The sequence below is a fragment of the Dermacentor silvarum genome, chromosome 1 (assembly GCF_013339745.2).
Source record: "Dermacentor silvarum isolate Dsil-2018 chromosome 1, BIME_Dsil_1.4, whole genome shotgun sequence".
NCBI lineage: Eukaryota > Metazoa > Arthropoda > Arachnida > Ixodida > Ixodidae > Dermacentor > Dermacentor silvarum.
The window spans coordinates 131,057,043-131,079,892 of NC_051154.1; the positions used below are offsets into that span (position 1 = coordinate 131,057,043).

At 48.5% G+C, this 22,850-nt stretch overlaps 2 protein-coding genes across 3 annotated transcripts in view; both read right to left on the reverse strand.

Moving 5' to 3' along the window:
* The window catches only part of LOC119450390 (uncharacterized), a 171,382-nt gene that overhangs the window by 135,957 nt on the left and 12,575 nt on the right, over positions 1-22,850 (reverse strand). The window lies entirely within an intron of this gene.
* Positions 1-22,850, reverse strand: part of LOC119450400 (uncharacterized) — a 169,982-nt gene that overhangs the window by 134,577 nt on the left and 12,555 nt on the right. The gene's annotated exons all lie outside the window — the stretch shown is intronic.

Here is a 22,850-nt window from a genome sequence, read left to right on the forward strand (position 1 = left end):
GCCACTCCGATAAGCATGTCCCAGTAAGAGACAGAAAAAAAATATTTCTGTTTGGTATACTGGCATGACCGCCCATTAAGGTGCATTCACACGACCGGACGGAGGAGGAATTTCCGCAGCGGATGGCGTATCACGTCACGCGCGCGTCATCAAAACGTGCCGCCCTCGCCTAGTCCGGCCTCCTCCGCTCGTGGTCCTGATTGAAAATGCTCGTCGGTATTTCCATCCGTCCGTTCGGCGGTCGTCTGACGTCAATTTAGCGTAGTCAGCGTCAAATCTGTCAACATTGGACAGATTGGCGTGGCTGCGTGACCTCAACATGAGTGAGGTGCACAAGAAAACGCTAAGTGACGAGGCAACTATCACTTTTTTGGCGCTTGTTGAGGGATTCACAGCGCTATGGAATATAGAGCACGCGGAGTATGCAAACGTGCAGCTGATAATAAGCGTTGGAGTCGAGAGTAAGCACGCGGATTCCGCAAACGGCACTCCGGCTGTGGGAATGCGACCTAACTCGGCTGCGCCGGATTCAAGTGATCACGTGACTGTATGGCCCGCGGAGCAGGCGGGATTTTGCCCTTGCTTGTGTATCCACCTTTACGGGCAGAAAATGAAGGCGGCCACCTGATTTCAGTAGTCTCATTGACTGAACCGTCGGGCTCGCTTTTTAGTATTCAACCATCGCCCCCTTCGAGAACAGGGGCGCTATAACGTAAAATGATTCCAAACTGTTTTGATTCCAATTTCTGCAATCAGCCTCCACGAGTGGTCAAAACATTTTCGGGCCACTCCCAACTTCGCCTGTCTGTCACGCGACGTCACGAAAACCGCGATAGCTCCCCATCTGATATAACGTGTATATACACACTAATTATGCATGATTAAATCACACAAAACAAAAATAATCATTCCTGATTCGACGCATTTTCACCATTAGCCATCTGCTATTGGTCCAATGATTTCTGGCTACGCCCACTTCGCCTGTCGGTCACGCGACCTCATAAAACTGCGAAAACTCACCACGTCAAAGTGACGTGTACGCGAAAAAAAAAAATGCAAAACTGATTTTTTTTTTTCTGAATAGCCACAGACTGCCCCGTTCCGAAAGGAATAGAAGATCGTTGCCCGACGATCTCTCAGGCCCTCGCTACTCGCACCTGCCGGTGAGCATGTATTTATTTGCGCATGATATATCTTTTTTTGCGTGGCAGTAAAATGTTATCGAGCCCTTTCGGCAGGCATACGACATCGCTCTGCCAACTCTTCCTTGCTAAGGATCCGTTTTAGCGGCATTCTTATCCTTCCGTTGCACGCCGCCGCGATTTTCGACCAGCCACCGCAAGCTAAGTAAGGCGAAGCGGACCAATCGGAGAAGCCGACACCACCCTCTTCATGCGGTTATCTATTTTCACTGTGCTGGCTCGGCCCCATCGAAACTCCCTCCACCAGAGAGTGCTCCTCACCTCTTGTCAGCCAATTAGATAAGAAAAACCGCTGATTGTAGACAATGTTATTGGTTTTGAAAGCGAACAAAGGTGACCTCCTATAAACGAGGAGAGTGTTTGATTGGGTTGTTCAGACAACGCTGCGGGTCACCGCCCGATGCTTGCTTCGGTGGTTGCGCAAATTTGACGTCAGGAGTTTGGAATCAAAACAGTTTGGAATCATTTTACGTTATAGCGCCCCAGTTGTGTCGCAGACGCTCGCGCCGCTGAGTATATTTCGCGCTCATATATTCAAAGAGCTACAAACTAACCGAAACGTCCTACCAGAGCATCATGGGACATGCAAACTGTGTCATATTTCTTAATTTTGGGGCTAAAAATTATCATGTACCGGTATCTGTCGGGGAAAAATAGGTTTGCGAAAGTAAGGGCTCGTTTAGTCGTTGACCTTGAACGTGCTCGTATATTGCGCACGATGAATAGTTCCTGAATAGTTAAAAGGAATTTCGAGTGCGTCGGTGGATGTCGTCGATGATCATTGTATATCTATACGAAGCGCTCACGAATCAAGCCCTAGAAGCGGCGTCATCGAAACCGATAAAGAGTCTTTAGAAAACTATTCAGAAGTGTTTAGACATTAAAAAGGCTAACATGAAGTGAATACAATTGCTGTCGGGTATGTCGAAGAATATCTGAACCAAAATGTCACGTCATGAAAGAGTTCCAGCATGTCAAAATCTCTCACAGCGCGGTTCTTACACGAATGCACCCGAAAAAGAGTGCAAGAGTGTAAAAGTGCAATAGTGCAAGGGTGGGCAAGGTATGCTGCACGTTGTCAATAAACTCTGCACTTGCAAATGTGGGTGTGGCGTGAAGAAAACGGAATTGTTATAGACAGTCTTTGAAAAGACGACGACAGTGGTTCTTGGCATTCTTTCGCAGTAGGAATAAACAACGTATAGGAATAAAGCCTCTTGGATCGTCTCAGATCGTTCGTTCATTCATTCATTCATTCATTCATTCATTCATTCATTCATTCATTCATTCATTCATTTTTATTTCCTTAAAGACTCTCGAGGGGCTATTACTTGAGGGGCGGGTTTGTACAGAAGAAGGAATAATTGTCACAACGATTCAGTGTGAAAGTACACTTTTTACGCTTTGCATGAAACCTGAAGGGCAGGCGATACAGTAGCGATACTGTTCGGTCTTTGGCTTCTCTGGGAAAATATGAAGCAGAAAATTTTTTTAGTGTGGGCCCGTGAGCGAGTAACTTGTAGTGAATGCATGGCCAATGCGATGAGATATGTGAGCTGCAGGGATGATGTAAGGGGCGTTGATTAAGTGGAGAGTGAAATAACTTATGAAAGAGAGACAGAATTGCAGCGCGCAGACGAAGAGACAGCTGTGTCTTTTCGTTGGCGCGCTGCAACTCTATCTTTCATAAGTTCTTTCATTGATGCTACGAGTTCATGCGACATCAACGTTTCAGCCCTGAAAGCCGAGTGTAACGTATCACCTTTGGGTGAAAGTCACTCGGTTTTCAGGGATGGAACGCTGATGTCATATGACCCCGAAGCATGAATGAATCTAGCGGCACAATTTTCAACCTCTTCAAGACTGTTTCTGAGACCTATATACTTATGGCAAATTCCCGATGGGGGAATTAATTAACTTCTGGGGTCTTACGTGCCAAATCCACGATATGATACTGAATCACGCTGTAGTGAGGGACTCGTAGTGTGGTACTCAGTGGGGCACGCCGTAGGAGGGGGGGGGGGGGGGGGGTTAATTTTGCCTATCTGGGGTTATTTAACATGCACCTAATGCACGGTACTCCGGTGTTTTTGCATTTCGCCCTCATCGAAATGCGGCCGCCGCCGCCGGGATTTCGATGGGGGATGCGTACTATAACTTAGATCTAACTAATTATTTGTAAGCAAGTAGTTTTACATATTTAGGAGCGTTACGAAAAATGCGTTTTAGGAAACCCAATGCTTTGTTAGCTGGTGACGTGACGTTAGCAACTTGCGTGTTCCAAGACAGATCGTTAAATATGGTATTTATCAGTAGTTACCGATTTAATACGTATTTCAGCAATATTGTAATGAAAGTAAAGTGGACTATGACGGCAAGTGGTGGAAATAAGATTGCATTTATTAGGGTTCAGGGATATTCCAATCATCACACCATTGAAGGACGTGGTCGAGATCTTGCTGTAGTATTATTTGATCAGATGGGATAGTAACGGATGGGTAAATAGAGCCAAATTATCTGCCAATGTCACCACCAGGGAAGCAGCCGAAGCCTGTGGGACGTGTTCCACCAGCGGCACAAGCTGTTTCTCCCAAAAACTCAATAATGCGGGTGTGCTTTTATGCAGGATAGCCAACAGGGCTTAGTTCTGGTTATCATCCCAGCCTTGTTCCATTTCATCAACTCAACTCCTCCTTGGACTCTGCAGACCAGAAAGAAAAATCCTACAGCCAAGGTTAGAAGTATAAAAGGAAACCTGCGAAACAACAGGGATGTGGCATGCGTGGGGCAAGTTGCATAAAATATTTCATGCAGTACGAGTGATTTTAGAAATGAATTTTGTTCTTTAGCACTTTCGAATGATGAGAGTGTAGTACATGCGTGAAGACATGCATTTGCACCTTATGCAGTTCCCTCTTTTATTCTTAATTATTTTTCGAGCGCCGCCCACGGCTAATATAAATGCTGGACCGAGCCACAAACGATAATGCAAAGAAATTAACCTGCCTTAATTAATCTGCATTAAATACAGGAATCAGGTCGTCACGGTCCATAGCTATTACGTGCGAGTACAGTGACAGAATAATCAGTCGCCTTCGTTTACCGCCTCGAGTGCATTTCGATGTGACGCTTACTCATTAGGAATGGCAGCATGCATGAATGCGAATTTGAGGGCATGGTATTGCTGTACCCAGCAATAAGTATATGTACGCTCAAATTAAATAAGGTTCCCGGCGCCATGTACATGATATGGCGCACGCCTTTATCTCCGAAATTTAACCGGCGCGAAGGCTGACTCCTGCTGGTCCACCTTAATTATGATGCACTTTCCACGCTGCATGCAGTGTCCCTGCGCATACGAAAATTCTCTTTTTGCGCTCCCTATCGTATTGGCCTCAGCTTTGTCAGTCCTTTGCAGAGATTCCACCTGTAGCTGAGCGACCCGTGCAGCCTTTCGCAGGGCTAAACTGACGAGAACGCGCAAGGCTATGCCTATAGCATCGCGGTATACTGGGGCCGTATTCTCGGACGATCACTTTCGGGGATACTTTCGCTTTCGCGAGATTACGCGTGGCTACCGCCGGATTCATCGGCGTCTATACGAGCGACAGCATTCATGGTGAGTGCGATGCACGCTGTCTAAGCGCAGTGGCAGGAACGCTCTCACTCGTGGGTACCGATGCTATAGCCCTGCTAAATTTCGCGACAGTGAAAGTATTCAAGAAAGTGATCGTCCGAGAACACTACCCCTGTCGCTGTGCGATCGGACATGAGGCGGTGGTTTCAGCTTTGGCGTATACTCTTTCACTCTTATATAGACCACACTTTTTTTTAAATATGCGACAAATTAGCATGTACAACGAGAAAACCAAGGAATCTATGCAGCTAGCTATACACGATTGGCCACGGCAACCTTACTATCTGATTGTCAGACTGTCGCTGACCGTTATAATCGAGGCGGAGCGCCGCCACCGCAGTCGGTGCAGGTACGGGCGGTACGGGTATCGGTACGGTTATGGAGAAATCTGGAACACATCGGCTGGTGATGTGCCATGTTCCATAGATGAGACGCACCAGTTCTGATAAAAAATATGAGGCCGTGGTGCCTAGCCCAACTCCCCTGTGTACGTACAAAAAAAAAGAAAAAAGAAAGAAAGTGTATGCAGTTTTGATAAACAGTCGACGTAGGATTGTTGGGACCATAACGCTTAGGTGACACGGACAGGGAAAGACGACTAGAACGGGTGCTAGGTATACAGCGCCCGTCCTATAGTAGTCGTTCCCTGTCCGCGTCACCTAAGCGCTATGGCCCCAATAACTGTATCCAACCAACTAGCCCTAAAAGTCTGTAATCCTTGATATAGGATTGTCTTTGGATTAAAATTCGGCCTCTTTCCGTACTAATGCGCATGCGCTAGTACTTGAAACTGGACCGCAGGATGACTTTAGTTGTTTTGCTGAAAGACCGGGCGCAAACTCACTGACACATACGAACGAAGGGAGGGGAACTATTGGCAAGAAAGGGTAGAGAAGATGGCCTAACGTGCATTTCTAAAGCCAGTTGCTCTGCAATGAGGGAAAGAAAGGGGAAGAGAAAGAGGAGTATGATGGTTGGCTATGTGGCGCACATTTTTTGCTGCACACCATATAGAGAAATGGAGTATCCGAGGTTGTCATTACATCAATCTCTCGACAGCAACCCCCTGTATAACAGAACAAAAGCACAAAGTATAGTTAGCGACGTATAGTCGAGTACCACGAAAGACAAACGCGTGACGAGGTGCCCTCCATGTAAGAAACGTGCTTGAGGCGCTCAGTTACTCCCATGTCATTATAGTGTAGTGATGTACGTGGTATACACTGTCGTTAGCGCTTCTTGCATGCCTCGAAACAATTTTAATGATAAAAGAAAACTTCGTTTTTCTTTTTTTTTTCTGCTCTAGATTGTTTGCTTTGAAGAGGTTGAATTCCTGCACACGTCCATTCATACGAACCTTGAGGTAAAAAGTGCGTCTTACCGTGATCTGAGACCTGGTAAGCCAATATTAACGCCGGACCGAAAGACGGATGATGTCGCTTTCTTGAAGTTCCCGTGCCATCTACCTCATCGCCATCTACACCATCGATTTTGACAACGTGTGCCCAAGGGTAGTTATTTCTCGATAATGAACGACTACACAGCGTTCTGAAAGCGCCAGAGAATCAACCTAACAATTTCTGAGACATTTTTTCGCACGCGCACCCACATACACACGTACACAAATTCTTTCTTCCTCTCGTGTCATAGAGTTCACGAGAACAGTGCGCACAGCACAGACCAAGCGCAGCTCCGAACACCACACCTCTTGACCTGCGTGACGCATTTCTGCAAGCGCATCGCGCTTTTCATTGTCGCTCCGGATAAATTATGGTGGATATTTCAGGACTCCGGATAAATTATGTGGCCAGGTGTTATCCTTCGCAGCAAAGCCTTACCCTTTTTTTTTGGGGGGGGGGGGGGGGGGGGGGGGGGCGTTATGTGAGGAGGAAGTTGTAGGTTTGTTCCGTATGGCTGGGTTAAGACTTCCACCGCTCGAGCCAGCCAGGGCTTTGCGTAACTTAACACGCTTGCATAGCAGCCTCTCGTTAGTGTCGCGATTGCTCCCACCGCAGAACCCTTGCGGATGGTACCGCCCAGGTAGGTGGTGGTGGTGGTGGTGATGATGTTGAAGCAGGCGGGGTTAGCCTGGCATACATAGCCGGCAATTGTTCCGCCTGATCCTCCTTCGAGTTGATATCAGGGGTGTGTCACCAAGTGTCTATGAGCCCCGTGTCTCGCAGGAAGGCCAGCAGCAGTCGTTGCACTCTCTTCCTGGTTGTCGCAGGTCCTCCGGGGAAAACGACGTCTTCAAATGTCCTGTGCGTAAGACCGCTCTTTTGTAGGCTGTCGATCATCGCTTTTCTTTCTTTGTCAAACTGCGGGCATATCCAAATGTAATGTTCGATGTCGCCAATGTCACCACAGAAAGCACAGAATGGGGAAGCGCGAAGCCCAGTCTTGAATAACCAAGCTGTGGTGTACGCGGAGTCGGTCCTGATGCGGTATAAAAGCGTCGCTTCTTCGCGGGTAAATCCATGAGTCACGCAGGCGTCGTGGGGATTCTTGTGGATCTCCCTAAAGTGAAGGCGGATTACACCCTTAGGGTTCTGAAGAGCTTTTGGAGCTTTCACTTTTGGGACACATGTCAGCGCTAGGCGTGCAAGGGCGTCAGCTTTCTCGTTTCCATCAATTCCTACGTGTGATGGTATCCACTGGAATCTTATATTAAATCCTTTGCTTGTTAGATCGTTAATCAGTGCCAGAGATTGCCTTGTAAATTTCTCTAGAGGTAGGCCACGATGCAATCTCTGTAACGCTGACTTGGAATCCGTCAGCACCACGACATCTCGTGCAGAGAAGGCCCGTAGTTTCCGCAAAGCCGCGGTGATTGCGGCGCTTTCTACTGTTGTAGAGGAAACTACGCGATCCAGTCGGCCAGACCATGACACATCAAGGGATGGTATGCAGAATGCCGCTGCACAGCTATCTGTTTGTGCGCACACCGAGCCGTCTGTGTAAACTTGTAAGTGGCGTTGAAATACTGTGCTCAAGTGTTCCAGCACAATAAACTTTGCTTCTGCAGTTGAAATGGTGCGTTTCGCCGGTAGGTGGGGTACACTGAGGCTGCAGGTAACGTCCGAAAAAGACCATGGCGGGTCAAGGCGACTGCGTTTAGGCCATTTCAATCCTAAACATTGGAAAGTGTTCAGCGCCGCATGGAAATGTGAGCGAGTTCTTGCTCTTAGCCGCCGGAGAAGCGCCGTGCCTGCGCGGGACTCGCCCAGCCTTAATAGCTGCGTCAGCAACGCCTGAGATGCCAAGAGATGGAGTGGAAGAGATTCTGCCTCATTAGTGACTTTCTTGTTTGAAGCCGTCTGTGGAACTCCCATCGCCAAGCGAAGTCCCTTTCTGTGCACAGCCTCCAAGCGCTCGGATTGACTCGATGACGGGGATATCAGAGGGAGCTGATAGAGAATGCGGCTTGTTATCAGTGCCGCATTCAGTTTAAGCATGGACATAGGATTGTTTCCCCAACGTACACCTGCCAATCGACGAAGTGCGTTGACTCTTTGCACTGATGCAGCCACAACACTTTCGACCGCACGACGCCATAGTAGCTTGCTGTCGATGGTGACGCCCAGGAATCGAACATGAGTTGCACAAAGAATTGAATGCCCTCTGATATTCAGCGTCAGGCGTGTTGACTTGCGTCTCACTCCCGGGAAAAGCATGAAGGCAGATTTTTCCGCTGATAAAGATAGGCCAAGCATCGATAAGTGGCGTTCGATGGCGGAGATTGCGCCCTGGGCGATCCGGGCCAACCGTTTGTGTTGGTACCCCGAGATCCAAATGCAGATGTCATCTGCGTAGATGGACATTTTAACTGCCGTCCGACCTACTTTCAGTGCATCTGGAAGGCTGGCCATGGCAACGTTAAAAAGCAAGGGAGATAGGACGCTTCCTTGTGGGACACCGAGGGAAATTCGTCGCTTATCACTCATTATACTTCCGAGCTTAACTTGGGCATACCGATCTCTGAGAAATTCATGGATGAATCGAAGAGCATTTCCTGAGACACCCATGTTTTGGAGTCCGTTGATGATGCCTGTATGAAGCACACAGTCGTATGCCTTGGCAACGTCCATAAAGATGGCGAGTGTGGAAAGGCCGTCCGCGCGATGGTGCTCGATATGGCTTATTAAATCCAAGACACTGTCCTGGGCACTCAACCGTGGACGAAAGCCGGTCATGCACGATGGCAGTCTATTTCCTTGCTCAAGATACCATGTTAACCTCGCACATACTAGTCTTTCCATCAACTTTGATACGCATGATCTTAGCGATACTGGCCGATATGAGGCGAGGTTCGCAGGATCCTTCCCGGACTTGAGTACTGGCACCACCCATGCTATCTTCCACGTTTCTGGGATCTCTCCCGTGCTCCAGACGTGATTAAATATGTCCAGAAGGGCGCGTCTTCGTTCGTACGGCAGATTTGTCAGCATCTGATTGCTGATCGAATCGGGACCCACAGCACAGCGTCTTCTTAATTTGCTGAGCGCCATATCCAACTCACGGAAAGTGAATGGCGTATCCATGGTATGGAATGCTTGAGACAACAGAGGGTTCGATACTCCTGCTGATCTGCCAGATGTGAATCCATCTGCAAAATCTTCTGCAAGGGTTTGCAAATCTTTTCCTTGCTTCAAAGCAAGTGCTTCAAATGGCCTGTGCGGGCGAATCTTTCCGGATAGGCTATTCATTACTCCCCATATTCTTGTCATGGGAGTAAAGGCCGATAAGCTCTCACAGAAAGCAGCCCACTGAACTCGTCGTAACCTTTTTGTGTGACGACGGATGACAGCGTTTATCCTGTTGTATTCAGTTTTTGCAGAGGGATTTCCCGTTTTTCTCATTAGTTTCCGCTCCGCTCTCCTACGCGCTGCGCAGAGGTTCTTTAGTTTCAAATCAGGAGTAGGAAAATGATCTGGCAGTTTCAACATTGAGGTAGCCACTCTCTTGCTCCGCAGCATATCTGCGAATAGCTCACCAGGGGATTCATCCAACGCTTCTCTGTATGTGTCCCAGCGTGTCACAGCACAGAATTGTCGACCAGCAGTGTGAAATCCGGTGATGTTGGTGAAGATCGGAAAATGGTCGCTGCCCATCCTGTCTGGGGCCGTTGTCGACGATACGTAAAGGTCTGTAGAATGGATCACGAGGTCTATGGCACTCCATGAATCTGGTGGTCTGAAGAAAGTTGGTTTACCATCGTTCGCGATACATAAGTCAGCAGCATCCGCGGCTGCGACAAGTTCCTTGCCTCGGAAATCTGCAATCTTATCTCCCCAAAGCGAATGATGTGCGTTAAAATCGCCACAGATTATTCTAGGAGAGGGGCAACGAATGCAAAGGTCCTTTATAAACGCCTCCATAGAGACCTTCCTGCGTGGACTTATATACACCGACACCACACTGAGTTTTCGGTTTCCTAGGCACACTTGCACAGCGGTGACTTCCAAGTAGGTAGAACAAATGTCCTGCACTGGTAAGGCGACGTGAGGTATTTCTCGCCTGATGTATATCATCGCACTTCCATTAGCAAATGACGGTATACTCGGATTTCCATGTCTGGTGTACCCTGGGATCGTCCTTCCATTAGGGAGACCAGCCTCCGAGAGGGCTAGAATTGGTATAGGTATGTCTCGAAGGAAAAGGCTGAGTTCACACAGACGCTGTTGAATACCGGCGCAGTTCCATTGCATTATTAAGGGCACTTTTGGGCGACGGAATGGACCAAGTGGGCGAGAAATTGTCATTATGCTACTGAGGGTATGTGGAAGTAGAGCAGAGTATTACTGACTCAAGAGCCAGCACTGCTTCCAGCATATCCTTCGTTGAGCTCGCAGGCATCTTCGCGACGTGGGAACGTAGTGCCGTGAACAGAGCGCGTATCACATGCTGGCAGTTTTCCAGCTGACTACTTCCAAGTGGTGCTTGAGGTCGGTTCACTGCGGCCGCATAGGTGCGCTTTTCGGACTCTTTAGGAACAGGTTTCTCAGCGGTGGTGACCGTTTGCGTTGGCTCAATAACTTGGTTTATCGGTGTGAGACGCGGGAAATCAGAAGCGTAGTCTCTTTCCAAAGCAGTTAGTTGTGGCGCGCTGAGTGTCTTCTTCGTGTTCGATGGTGCGCTTGCATTCTTTGGACCCAAAACAAACATCTTATTCCTTCGTTGAGCAGCTGTCCGCGCAGGACATCGACCGTAGCTAGCAGGATGGTCGCCGCCGCAGTTTGCACACACAGAGTTTTCTTTGCTTGCACACGTCTTAAAATCATGAGGTCCCCCACAGCGCTTGCACCTCTGTTCCCCACGACAGTACTTGGCGATATGTCCAAAGCGCTGGCACTTAAAACAGCGTGGTGGTGTCTCCACGTAGTCGACAAGCTCGTGTCTGGTGAAACCAAGGTTGATCTTCTCGGGGCGTTCAGAATTTGGAGCAAATGTGAGAACCACCGAGTTAGTGCGCCTTGACTCCCATTCAGATGACGAGGTGTGGACCCGACGGATGATTCTTTTTGCATGAAATACTCCCTGAGGTCTCAGGAAGGTGAGCAGTTCCTCATCCGAGTACCATTTTGGGACTCCTCTAACAATGCACGTGTTTTTCATATAACTGTGCGGGACACGGGAAGATATGGCTATGCCGCCGATATTCTTGGTCTCTAGAAGGATGTTGGCTTGTCCTTCTGTCTCCACATCTAAGAGCAATGCTCCCTGTGCTGTGAAGCGGCTCTTCACTGGTGCTCCACCGAGAATCGCTTCAAGCTCAGAATACAGGAGAATAGGGTTCACTTGCCTTAAATCAGCTCTCTCGGATGCTGCAGTAATTAGCACTGGAATTCCCTCCGCCCTGTCTTTACGGTGGCGCACAACTCGGAAGCCACCCTCGTCCATGTCGAGGTCTGGAAGGTTCGCCACGTTGTCGTCCTCGATTATTGTTGACTCGTCTTCAGAGTCACCAGTGTCTTGTCGCTTGCAGTCAGGCTGGCTTGTACAAATCAGCTGGCGGCGGGTGCTGCGCCACCCGCCGCCTCACAAGGTGCTAGGACCCAAGCTGGCACCGACGAGCACTCCGCCATGACCTCCCAAGGGGTGACACCGGGTCAGAAATACCGCCCAGGTAATCTCGCTGTCATTATTGTGAAACTAGCTCTCAGATTAGTGTGACGGAACCTAAGAAGATATAGATCTACCCACAATATCGGGCAATGGAAACAGGGAAGAAGTGCGGATAATTCGAGAGCTAAGCCTGCAGTCGAGAACAGAGCTAAGTCCTGTGACAATTGCGGGGTGTAAACCTGCTGAGATGTTGCTATACTGAGTCCAACTGTATATAAAGTGCACGTGTGTGACGACAACGACAAGATGACGGGATAACAATGGCATGACGGCGATGGAGATGACGACTACGTGACGGTCGTCATGGTCACGAAGGCTAGACGACGACGAAAGTGTGAGAATGACGAAATCCCGACGACGAAGCGACGACGACGATTAAACGACAATGATGGTATGACGACAACGGTGCGAGCACGATGGCATGACTTTTCTTGGCTTTTTTCTCATTTGTTCACGCCTCCATTCTCGAGCTGCTTCAGTTTTGGCCACGTTATAATGCTTACGCCACCTGCGGGCCCTGCGGCGCTCCACACAAAAGAAAAACCAAGGAAGATACCGCAAGAAAGTAAATAACGCAGCAACTACTGATGCTACCAGAGTAACCCGGATGCAGCCAGAGGGAAATCTTTCCCTTCGATATCGAGAACAAGCCTTTGCATGCACAATAACATGCGAATACTTTAGCTCGTTTTTCGGCTAGCCGCTCAATATAGGTCTAACAGCTGCACGTGCACCTTCCTTGTTTCTCGTTCTTTTTGTTCCCGGATTTATTATTATTATTATTATTATTATTATTATTATTATTATTATTATTATTATTATTATTATTATTATTATTATTATTATTATTATTATTATTATTATTATTATTATTATTATTATTATTTGCCTTGCACCCGAAAGGGTTTGCTGTTCTTCAATGCGCACGTCACCGCATAATGTTCTCTTTTTTTTTTTTGAGAAAGCGCGAACCGTGTCCCTGTCCCCATCGCACTTTTTTATCACCCAAACATTCGCAGTGCAATAAAAATAACAATTGTTGCGTACAATAACCGGAACAGGCAAAGGCAACGAACACGTTTTCAAGCACCCATGGCACCTTAAGAAGCTGAAAGTATACTCAAACCGCGCGCGACCTCTCCTAGTCGTCCTTAGCGTACAACGAGGAGAGATTCCAGCACGAGGGCCCCGTTGTTCTGCGAGGCAACGCCGAGCAAACCAAAAGATCAGCAACAGTTGCCGCTCCGCAGACCTGCGCCTCACAGCCGTCACCTCTCAGGTGTCTAAATCGGGCTCCAAAGACGGTCTGCGAAGACCTCGGCGTGCGGGCCGCCCGAGAAACCGGGGCAAAGATTTCGCGAAATAGCGCCCTCTTTCATTTCCCTTGGCTTCGGAAAAATTGAAGGCACGTCCCCTGTGACACGAGTGTGTAGCACTAGGTGCGCACAACGCCACGGAAGGGTGGAGGGACGCAACGCGACTCCCCATCTCGAGCGACTTCTGGCTCGCTGCATTTCCCAGCCATAAATAACATTGCTCCGTTCCACGTTGGAGTGGGGTAGGCTGAAGGCGCCACCGCAAAGGAAGAGCCGAGTTAGCACCGTGCACGCCGTCGGAAAAGGGAAAAAAAAAAAGCGCGGGGTTCGCGCGCGCGCGCGCGCGCGCGCAGATCGTCAGCAGCGGTGGGAGAGGGGAGGAGCTCAGGCGACGGGATGTCTCCTCGAGGCACAAATGAAGAACACCTGGCGACCACGGGCTAAAACTAGAACTCTGGGTTCAAGACCCAGATAGGGGGCTCCCCCTCTCTTCGCGAGTAGCCTTCGTAGCACTTCGGCAGCGAGGTCTGCAGCGAGGGTTGGCGAGACGCGAAAAGCGCACCGCGGCAAACAAGGTGACGCCGGCACGAGCGTCGTCTGGCCCCATGGTGATCGAAGGCCCCCTCCGCATTCGTCTCCACCTTTCTGGTGGATATTGAGAAGCGCACTCCGAATAGGTGGTGTCGAACAGTTCGCGCAGGCTTAGATACGGCAAAGCAGCGTTAGACAGTGCACCCGTTCGTCACAGTCTGTGTAAAGGCTAGCACAAAGCCAATGTTGCGAAACTAGAACATCTCTTTAGATGTTTACAGGGTGTCCCAGTTATCACGTAGCACGATTTTTAAAAGAGGAACGGTGTTGCGCGAAGCAAACCTAGTGCGTAGTGTTTCCAGTGCAGTGGAGTAGCCGCCAGTAATTTTTTCGTTGCTGAGATTTAATTAGCTAATTGTAATTAATTATCTAAATCGAGAAGTACTGCCCTAATTATCAAAGTGTCAATGAGAAAATTGTCGAGCGACATGAAAAACTACCGATACAGCTTTCTGTTGCTCCGTACGTGCTACATAAAAGTGTTTTTCCGAGCGTGAAAGAAGCCCGCGAATACACGCAAAGTGGCTCGAGCGACCAGTCGCGCGGCAATTCTGCGTGTATTCGCGGACTCCTTTCACTCTCGGAAAAACAGATTTATGTGGCACGTATTGTCGCACTGTCGTTTCCAGAAATGCCGCAGTGGCAAGATATCCACTGAGAGATGATGTGTTCCTTGTCGATTGCGTGGTAGTGAAGTAGTCGGATACCTGCGACTACTTCACTGTAGGTCCGTGATGGAACGGTGACAGAAGACACTGGGCAGCTGCCTTCCAGTCACAACCCTGCTTTAAAGCGTCAAATTCTTATCGTTGCGTGTGAAACACTGTTCTCGAGGTCGCTTACAAAACAATATCGATAAAGGTTGACCACGCCGAGATGGTTACCGCTCTTCTTTTTTTCTTCATTTTGCCCTACTTACACACGACGGTTTCATGATCAACTATAGTTTAAGGGCAAGTCTTTATCGCAATAAAAACAGTATACAGATTAGGGCTACATCCTGATGCACGCGTATTTGAAGCAGCTATGTTCTCAAAACACGCAACTAAAATACTCACGTGCGCACTAATCTGTACCTACGTAGAAATATGAAGGGGCCAAAAAGCGTGATTATTTCACGCACATAACTTTTACACGAAAGCTTATCTGCGGGATATCGAGGCTGCTCCAAATGTTAGGAGTTGCATCAGCAGGAGCACTGAACAGCTCTTCGGTAGACCCAGTAAATGAAGAAGAAGAAAGAAATCAGACAGGCTGCTATAGCGGCCTCCGGCTGGGGTCACTTTGAATCAGATGCTCCCTCTGCGACGGCCGCCTTGTCTTGAGTGCCGACGCTGCGCGGCCGTGAAAGGAGGTTTTCAAAACAGCTAGGGGAGCTCTATTTCTGTCTAGCCCGCCCCCACAAAGACACCACCTTATAGCGCGACGTTCCTCCTCACCGTAGAAAGTGCTTAGCCTTGCACTTGAACTCTTGGTCTGAACCCTGCAGCTTTGGAGCAAGAAAAGCTGTAATAAACTGAAGTTGCAGGCGCCTTCAGCTGTTCAGGCCCCAGCCTTTCACTCTTTGAAACAAAGGTACCTCTTCTTGCCTATTATGTGCTCACGATCAAGCTCGATGTTCCTTACTAAAATAATATATGGGCTGTGAGGCCAGTTTTATCGTCAGGTTTTGCGTCCTATACTGCGCAATATCGTATTGAAAAGCTGAAAGCACCCTCAACGTTGGTATTACCTTGAAGGCAGGTTAATCTGACGTTGGCATTATGCGGTTGGTTGCACAGAACTTTCCCCTCAATTGTCCTAGGTCAAATGGATTCTGCACTCCGAAAGTGGAAGGAGAGCGAAAGATACGCTCGTGCAAGTAACGCGACTGTTGTAATTTGCTTCCTCGTTGTAAGAGAAAAAAAAATCCGACATGCTCCGCTCAGACTACGTATCCCCCAGTCAATGGCTGCGCTAACCAGCTACAATGTCTTGCATTCCTTCGCACAACCTACCAACGTCAGTCATACGACCGACCGTCTACGGAAGCAATTATTGAGATTGGTATTGGCTTACTCCACTCTGCACTACTCGGTAACATGCATGTTGTCACTTTGTCCCTCTGCGAGCGGGAAAATTCATCCACCAAGTGGAAGTTCGGGTTATCGACGACGAGCTGAACTTTGAAGTTCTCCGGCACGTCAGCCTACATGAATCAGGAACAACCCCTCTAAATACGCACTCCTCGACAACGCAACATACAGCAGAGATTACGACGGTACGGCTCTTCGTTCGAGGACTTCGGCTTGAACGGAGGAATACTGCAGGTTTTCGCTTCAGGTATACGCGAGGGTTGGGGAAACGCGCATCGATGCACCCTTGAACACGGTTTCCTGAATATTGAAAGCCATAAAGTTGGCCAACCCTCTGACTGTGAGGGTTGGCCAACTTGATAGAGCTTGTAAACCCGAAAAGTGTTGCACAATTTGTTTAACAGTATAGTTTTCAGGTTTAATTTCAATTGCGAAAGAAGGTATTTCAAGTTTATTGATAGTATCTCAAATGTGATCCATTAAAACCACTTTGGGAACTTCTTTAAGAAATAGGCTTTTAATGTGTTTTTTTTTTCCTCTGTCTCTCTCTCTCTCTCTCTTTTTTTTTTTGCGCCCGTATAACAGCCATGGGGATCTTGGTTCGAACGCATCTAATGACGAAGTTATTCCTGTATACCAGTGCTGTGACTGAGGCTAGTTGGTTCTACGTACATGTTTAATCACGCTGTTTTTTAACACAAAACACAAAACGGGACGCTAACAATAGTGCTCCAGTAAACCTCCTGTTCGAAGTTCTGTGTTACAGAACAGCGCGGTTCATGTCCATAATGACGCGAATTTCTTAGTTTATTTACGTCGTCGAAGTGATGATGATGATGATTTATTGGCATCCCCTTTGAAACGGGGTGGCGACAAATAGTCACCTAGCCTGCTTGATTTAATCAGGTATACTACACATGTTCTTTATCTCGCATTTTTGTATACCTTTTTCAAAAATTTAGCTTGTACCGCTGCCTATGATTTTAAGAGATCAGGTCGTATCCATCTTTTCCCTGCTTTTTTTCCACCAGTACTCTAATCGTCTCTTGCTGATCTCTACGGCTGATCTGTTTATGTTTCCTTCCACTTTAAACCCAAGCGCTTCTGGGAGTTGCACGTTACCTACGGTTCTCGCTGGGTGGATCCCGTCGCATTCCATTAGGATGTGCTGAGTGGTCTCTGGATCTTTACTGCAGCATACACATGTCTCATCTAGTTCCGAATATTTGTTCCGATATGTTTTCGTCCTTAGGCAACCGGCTCGAGCCTCAAATAGCAAGGCACTGCCCTTTGTGTTATCGTACAGATTTTCCCTTCTAATTTCTTTCTTCTCATTCTTGTAAATCTCCATTGTCCTTTTCGTTTCCATTCTTTGCATCCAATTCACGGTCTCTATTTCTCTCACTTTCTTTCTGATGACCCCTGGTTGTCTATTTACAGTTTCGATTATCCTGTACTTGGTTGCCAACTTCCTTGACCTCTTCCTCCATTCTGTGTCCACGCTTTTCATGTAGAGATACTTGTGCACTTTAGCCGCCCATTTATTTTCATCCATGTTCCTGAGCCTTTCTTCAAAACTAATTTTGCTTTGTGCTTCTCTGACTTCAAAAGAGGCCGAACCCATGTCTCCATGCACTGCCTCATTTGTCGTATTACCGTGTGCTCCCAAAGCCAACCGGCCTACTGATCTTTGGTTAACTTCTAAACCCGCCAATATATCCGATTTTAAGCATATAATGGCATTTGCGAATGTTAGCGCTGGCACCATTACTCCTTTCCAGATTCCACGCACCACCTCATACTTATTGTGGCTCCACAGTGCTCTGTGTTCGAGTGGATTCAGTGTTCGAGTGGATTCAGCTCCCACTAGCGGCAAGTTGTCTTTTATTTCTGACAACTTTCATTTTCCTTTTATTTATAACTTTCACATTTCATCTGAAACAACAAATAATTTCCCCTGTGCTTTCCTTGGCTTCATTATCTGTTGGCTTCATATGGTTGGGATTAACCAAAATCGCGCCCTAACGCACATGTTGTAATCTACGTGAAACGAGCCTTTAGTCATACAGTGTGTATTAAACCGTATGCAACTAAAGGCGATGTGTACAAGTGTGTTTACTTTCATCCTTTGCGACGTGTAGTTTCATATAATGTTTATATTTATCCACTAAAAAGGTCACAACTTTAACCCAATGCAATTTTTACGTTCGATTAAGCTTTACACCACTCACAAGCTATGCCGAAATGCAAACACCAAATCAGGCGGATGCGCAGTGGGTCTGCGCAGTGATGTCACGAGGGCGAATGCAACGTATAATGCTTGCCCAAGGATGATGCCCCCCCCCCCAAAAAAAAAAAAAAAAAAATCCGCTTTAAAAATATAGTGGAAATGAAGAGAAAGGGGCGTGCCACGGGAAGTGTAATCGCCTCACGGCCTTGTGACTCCCAGTCCCGAACTATTGCGTGGCCAAAGACGGGCACAAAGAATGTTATGTTAATAAGGGAGCGAGGGCTGGGAGGGGACCGGCTTAAGTATGAATGGAAGGAGCATGGAGAATAAACAGGGAGAGCTCGATCTTTTCTTTCCTTGTCTCCCTTTCTTGCCGCCAGTTCGTACCAATTAATTCGTACCAACGCGCCCAGCTGCCTCTGGCCTTACATTCTTTAGTTTCATTTTCGCTCATATTGAATCTATCCTGGTGTCCTTCAAGACACTTTCCCGCGCATATTTGACCATATCTTCATTGTCGTGACCATGAAGAGTCTGTTTCTACCGCTGTTAAATGAAACTTCGCCAGATAATCTGCCCAGACCATGCCAAACCTGATCGTGAAATATCAATCGGGCCATCTGTCTTGCCGACGCGTTGTCAGCCTTGAAGCTGGTGCTTCAAGCTTCGATCATTCAACGTCTACAACCCATACCAGCCAAGTAATCACAGAGACGCGTTTGGTGTTGGAAAGACACGCTAACTTCCCATCAGTACCGGTCGCTCAAAGAAGTATACTGTAGTAGCAGCCTCATGGTTTTTTCAATCCTCCGTCGGCCGAAGCTCAAATCTAGTCTCTCACCAATGAGCAAGTCCGCGCTATTACCATAGCGCGGACCGGTGCAGATGGGCACGTACTACACTAACGAGCCCAAACCTGCGCCAACGGGCGGCTGCCTGCAAGCCGGGTGCCGGATGACGTCACGCGCGCTCTGTTACGAGCTCCACGAGTGTCGGGGACGCGCGCTCGTGCGCCGGGGGCATCACACTACTGCAGTGCCGAGCGGCACGCGCGCCCCCACTTCCGCCAGGGCGGCTTCCAGTCGGTGAACTCTTTGGGTTCAGCGTGCTGTTGGCTCGCAACGCGCTCGCACCCACAGCTGGTGCGGGGGCTCCGGAGCCACTTTTGCTCGTCACCCTACCGTCTCGAGGGGGGTCACGTGATGCCAAGATGACGGTGGTCGAGGGCCCCGCGCTTCCGGCCACGTGGCGTCACCCGGCAATGCGCCACGATGGCACATGAATGGGCTGCAAATAACCGACTCGTTGAATGAATCCGCAGCCATCCTCGCGCGCTTTTCTCTACACCCCGACCTGCAACAATGCGCCAGCTGCCGGCACGCTCCCGGCCGGCTGAGCAGCGCTGGCGCCCAACGCAGCTGCAAGTTTGAACGAAATACTGCCGTCCGCGTGAAAAATAGGCTCAGTACTACGTAGATTATAGTACAACTTATCAATTTATTGGTGAATTGTTGCGCAAATATACACAGGACAGAAGAAACGAGATGACAGACGAGTGCTAACAGCTCGTCTGTCGTCTCGTTTCTTCTGTCCTTGTGTATAACTGCGCTGCAATTCCCAATCATGATGTACCAACAAACCCAAACAGCCGCATTACTGAATTGTCAATTTGGTAGATCGCTGCAAATTTAGCCGTTGCCTTGATGGCGATGATGATGAAAACATGTTTATTGACACGCAAGGGAAAATCGGGAAGGGGTCCCTAGTCCGGGGCTCTTATGACGTCTTCGGCGATGGCCCGTGCCCGTCGGATCAGTGCCCGCCGTTGCCTTGAGCCAGCAGCCTTGGGCGCACGCCCTTTGTCGTATCCGGACCACTAGTCCTCCTTTTCGTTCCTTCTTTCGTTCTTTCTTTGTTTTACTTTTTTTTATTATTTACTGCGATCGCAATTATTCGGACACTCGAGACGCGTTCGCGCAGTCACCGTTGGCGCCGCCGTCGTCGTGCTGTACCGCTATCGCGCCGCTCGCGCGCGGAACGCTATAACAGGGTCTCCAGAGGCGCGGAGTGCGTTTGACTGCAATAACGACAAAGCGAAGTAGTGCGCTCAATCGGCTCGCTGGCGAATCCAGGGCAGCATCTTGCCTTCCGCTGCCGGAGAGCGGTGTGCGCACGCACACTATATAGGCACGCTGGCCGTCCTGCTGAGCTGCTGTGTGTATGCACTTGCCTGAGCGGAACGGACAGTAAAGGTCGAGCTAATGTTTATCTAACGTTTCCCTTGGTGCTATACCTATATACTAACGTCGACCGTCGCTCTCATCTAGTGCATCATCGAAGTGTGACTAACGGCGCTCCTCATCAAACCAGCGTTGTGAGACGCCTGGTAGCGCTGCCGGAGTGCTGTTTCTTCTGCCTAGCAGCCTTGCGTGCTGCGTGGCGCCAATATGTCGCACATGTCTATAGTTACAATACCGTCCGAGGAGTTCAAACGCAGTGCTAAACATTGCTATATATAGCTGTCAATGATTCGCCCTTCGCGGGCTAGACTGCCAAAACTTTCTTATACAGCAATAGCCGTTGTATAGGCTCATTCCCCTGATGTCTCGTGATGTTTGACAGCGCGAAAGTATAGACAAATGACGGCGAAAGAGGCGACAAACGAAGACAAGTGTTGATTTCTAAGTGATTTTAATTTTCACGAAAGCGCACGCATATTTACAGGGATGCACATGCGCGATTTCACACTGACGCTTGCACATATCAATGGCAAAACACAAAAACGCTCGACACCAGTCAGTGTCAAAGAGCGGGCGCATCTTTTCTCGCGCATCCCAAATATAGCATAGCTCCTTGGTCGATAGGGCTATTGAAGGCTTGCTTACGTACCACTTTTTACTCAACTGCCGCAACCTATATTAATATAGTAAGTCATGGTCTGGTAATGTGCGTGCCTAGCAATTACTGCAGTGTCATTAAAGAGGGGGTGCAACTGCACTCTGAACAATGTTGTGCCAAGAAGCCACCTGGCTGCTTTCACAGAGTGGAATGGCGCATCATTTTTTTTCTTTTTTTAAGGACTGCGCCTTCTGTAATTAAGGATGTTCGATGTGAAAGGTGATGTGAATGTGATGTGAACAAACCCGCTGTGGACGATAGCTTGACATAATCGTAAGTTTCAGCTTAACCAGTTACCTTCTATGTGGCGAGATTTTACAGCGGAGCTGTTTAAGGTCAATAGTGAAAGCACAGCTAGGAGTAAAAGAGATGCGGAGAGAGAAAGAACGACCGACAGAGAGCGAGAGAAATGGAGAAAGAAATAAAATAAAGTAAACTATCTTGGTGAGGCGGTCCGAAGGCGAGCGTCATAACCACTGCACTGTACACCCACGCTTGCAGAGCATGCATTAATGCGAACCATATGGTTGCATTGTACCGACGATTGCAACACAGTTTGCTATGGGCGAAAGCAAGAGAAAATGAGAGCGAGAGATCGCGAGAGAAAAAGAAAGAGAGAGAGACAGAGAAAGAGATAGAAAGAAAGAGAGAGACAGAGAAAGAGGTAGAGAGAAATAAAGAAAAAAATGTCGCAGTTTCACCCGAAAGCCGAAGCATCAATTGCGATAGCAACTTAGCAGAGAGCTATACGGAGTAAAGATAGTAGTTTTATCAGCTGTATAAACTTGGACATGCAGCAGCACCAGCAACGCGCAGAACTGTTGTCGACGCCGTCGCCGTTTTGCCCGCGTTCGCACCGAACGCGCGCGACGTTGGTGACTGTTGCCAGGGCCTCTGGGGGTGGCTCGGAGGTTTTCGACGAGATCAGAACGGGAAACTCGTCGAGCAGAGTCGGAAGTCTTTACCACCTTCTCGCCTCGCAACGTTTTTATATAAATACGCATTTGGTGCCGCAGCTAAACGTCGCCTCCCCTCCCTCACTCCCGTCCCCTCACGGCCTTTCGCGCGACGGAACAAGTCGCGTTTGCTGTCTCTCTCTATATATATGGTGATTCTAAAGGAGGAAAGAGACGCTTAATTCTGCAGCCCTTCAGGGAGCACGGCGCAGAACGCGCGTTTGTTCTCCGCCGTGCGTTCGCTCCCCGTGCAAGCGCGCGTCCCTCACGCCCGTTCACTCGCACATACAGCGTCCGGCGCGCGGCAACGTTTTCATCGCCGTTGACGTCATACGGAACCTCACGGCGACGATGACGACGACGGCGACGCCGACGGCAGAAATCCGCTTTGAGTGTCCATATAATTGCTATCGCAATAATAGAGAGAGAAAAACAATACAATCTTTCTTGGTGAGGCGGGATTTGCACCCGGGTACTCACGGTCCGAAGGCGAGTGTCATACCCACTACGCTATATACACCAACGCTTGCAGAGCTCAGCTGTTTCATCACATTTCACAAGCGTAGAACTGGCTTAATTTTTCTTTAATCTTGTTTTTCTGAATATATAACATATTGTCACGTGTCACGTGCTAAGGTAGAGGTGCTTCAGCAGTCCCGATTGCCTCGGAAATAAAACATTCACTGACATCGGCGATCGGGTTGGCGTAGGCGATGACAGTACCGGGGAAAAGGTGGCGGTGTTCGTAGCTGAAGTTCATGACAAGAACGTCATAGTGGCCATCTTGGATATCAATAAGGCTTCTTGCTACGCAAAGACC